The sequence below is a fragment of the Thamnophis sirtalis genome, unplaced genomic scaffold, assembly GCF_051295495.1.
Source record: "Thamnophis sirtalis isolate CommonGarterSnake01/CBP01778 unplaced genomic scaffold, rThaSir2_p1.2 scaffold_4, whole genome shotgun sequence".
NCBI classification, from domain to species: domain Eukaryota; kingdom Metazoa; phylum Chordata; class Lepidosauria; order Squamata; family Natricidae; genus Thamnophis; species Thamnophis sirtalis.
Window position 1 is genome coordinate 140,512,996 of NW_028261384.1, and position 2,894 is coordinate 140,515,889.

Genomic DNA, 2,894 nt, shown 5'->3' on the forward strand with positions numbered 1-2,894 from the left:
TAAGTGAATGGAAGAAAGGAAGGAAAAGAGGGAAGGAAGATAGGGAGGGAGGAAGGGATAGGGATAAGGGAGAGAGAGGAGGAAGGAAGGTAAGTGAATAGAAAGAAGGGAGAAAGGAAGGAGATGGGAATGAGAAGGAGGGGGGGAGGGAGGGGAAAAGACTAGAAGAGAGAAGGAGGGAGGGTAGGAGCGAGAAAGGGAGAAAAGAAGGAAGGAGATATCTATCTCCCTTCCTTCTCTCTCTCTCCCCTTCCCTCTCTCTTTCTTCTTTCTCTTTCTTTTCCCCTCCCTCCCTCCTCTCTCTTTCCTTCCTCCCTCCCTCCCTCCCTCCCTCTCTCTCTCTCTCTCATTCTTTCCCTGGGAAGTAGCAGCCGGTGTGAAATACACCCCACTTTACAAGGCCCGGGGTGTGTCCTTCCACACTTTCCCACTTGGGAAGGGTGCAAAGGTGTGGCTGTGTGTGTTTTAACACAACCCCGTTCTTGGAGTTTACAGGCTGCTGGAGACAAAATGGGGAATGGGGGGGTGGGTGAATTGGGGGGGGGGGTCAGACAGATGTCCATCCCTCTTGAGACAAAAGGCCTGCAGAGACGTTTGAAGAGCTGATGGTTCTGCGATTCCCACGGAAAGTTAGGGAAGCCCGGGGTGTGGTCATGGCGTGGGGGCAGGGGGGGGGATGGATAGAGGAAGGAGGGGAAAAAAATCCAACCCCTGCGGAAAATCATTCACACACACACACACCCCACAACAGCCCCTGGAGCAATTCAGGGCTCCTCTCTGCAACAGTTTCACCTTTAGAGGTAGACTACCCTGAAAGTGGAGGCTCTACAAAAGCAATAATCTCCTTGGATTAAATGTGGGGTGTTGATACTGGTGCTGATGATGATAAGGAGGAGGAGGAGGAGGAGGAGGAGGAGGAGGAGGAGGAGGAGGAGGAGGAGGAGGAGGAGGAGGAGGAGGAGGAGGAGAATTTAGTCTTTAAGCAACTTTAAAACAGATGGACTTCAACTCCCAGAATTCCCCAGCCTGCAGCTTCAAGTTGCCAAAGTTGAGAAAAGTTAGGATAATAGAATATCCCAAATAGGGATATTCAGTCGTCCGGGATTTTCTGAATTGGGTGACACCCAGATTTAAAAGAAGACCTGGAAATAGTATCATAAGTATGAAAGGCAGGTCATAAATCGAATGGTTCTATTTGGGGGGGGGGGGGGGAATGGAAATGGATTTGAATTAGGGCCAGAGATAAGAAGCTTCCAATAAAGAGGGAGGGAAGGAAGGAAATAGAAGAGAAGGGAAAGAAAGAAGAAAAAAGTGAAATGTGGAGGAAGGGAAAGGAAAGAGGGAGGAAAGAAAAGAATAAAAGAGGAGAGAAGGAAAGAAGAAAGATGAAAGGGAAGGAAGGGAGGGAGGGAAGGGAAGAGGGATGAAAGAAAAGAATAAAAGGAGAGAAGGAAAGAAGAAAAAATGAAAGGGAAAGAAGGGAAAGGAAAGAGGGAGGAAAGAAAAGAATAAAAGAGAAGAGAAGGAAAGAAGAAAAATGAAAGGGAAGGAAGAGAAAGGAAAGAGGGAGGAAAGAAAAGAATAAAAGAGGAGAGAAGGAAAGAAGAAAGATGAAAGGGAAGGAAGGGAAGGAAGAAGGAGAAAAGAAAAGAATAAAAGAGAAGGGAAGGAAAGAAGAAAAATGAAAGGGAAATAAGGAAGGAAAGGAAGGAAGGAAGGAAGGAAAGAGGGAGGAAAGAAAAGATAAAAGAGAAGAGAAGGTTAGACAAGAATTTGGTGGTAAACTAGAATTATTTTGACATACAAAAAATTGTACTTCGATGTCTTACTGATTGAGGAATGATGAAATGTTTGCTTTAAAAGAAATAAAACTTTTGAACAGAAAAAAAAAGAAAAGTAGAAAAAATAAAAGAGAAGAGAAGGAAAGAAGAAAGATGAAAGGGAAGGAAGGGAAAGGAAAGATGGAGGAAAGAAAATAATAAAAGAGGAGAGAAGGAAAGAAGAAAGATGAAAGGGAAGGAAGGGAAGGGAAGATGGAAGAAAGAAAAGAATAAAAGAGGAGAGAAGGAAAGAAGAAAGAAGAAAAGATGAAAGGGAAGGAAGGGAAGGGAAGAAGGAGAAAAGAAAAGAATAAAAGAGAAGGGAAGGAAAGAAGAAAAATGAAAGGGAAATAAGGAAGGAAAGGAAGGAAGGAAAGAAAGAGGGAGGAAAGAAAAGAAAAAAGAGAAGGAAAGGAAAGAAGAAAAATGTCAGGGAAGGAAGGAAAAGAATAAAAGAGAAGAGAAGGAAAGGAAAAATAAAAAAGGGAAGGGAAGGGAGGAAGGAAAGAAGGAAGGAAAGGACAGAGGAAAGAATAAGAGAAGAAAAGGAGAGGAAAAGAAAAAATGAAAAGGAAGGAAGGAAAGAGGGAGGAAAGAAAAGAATAAAAGAGAAGCAAAGGAGAAGAAAAAATGGAAAGGATGGAAGGAAGAAAAGTGGGAGGAAAGAATAGAAGAGAAGACAAGGAGAGGAGAAGAAAAAATAAAAGGGGGAAGAAGCCACAAAAAGAGAGTATTATCTATCTCAGAAGAGAGGAGGAAGCTTCGCGCTGTGAGCAGGATTCGAACCTGCGCAGGGAAACCCTATTGGATTTCGAGTCCAACGCCTTAACCACTCGGCCATCACAGCTGTCTTAAAAAAAAAAAAAGAATCTCCACCTATTCTGCACTCTTGTCTTCCTTTCCTGGCCCAATCTGCACGCATCATAGGACAGGCTCCTGTGTGTGAATGCTAGACACGCGTGCTTCGTAGAAAGCTAGCAGGTCAGGAAGACACCCACACACCTTTAGCCCCCCCTCCATATGATGGATGAAAGAAAGAAAGAAAGAAAGAAAGAAAAAAAAGAAAAAAAGAAA

General features: G+C 43.5%; 1 non-coding gene across 1 annotated transcript; it reads right to left on the reverse strand.

Annotated features, from left to right (window-relative positions):
• Positions 1–2,585: 2,585 nt before the first annotated feature.
• Positions 2,586–2,667, reverse strand: TRNAS-CGA (transfer RNA serine (anticodon CGA)). Its single transcript has one exon. It is a non-coding gene; the product is annotated as a tRNA-Ser (tRNA).
• Positions 2,668–2,894: the final 227 nt, after the last annotated feature.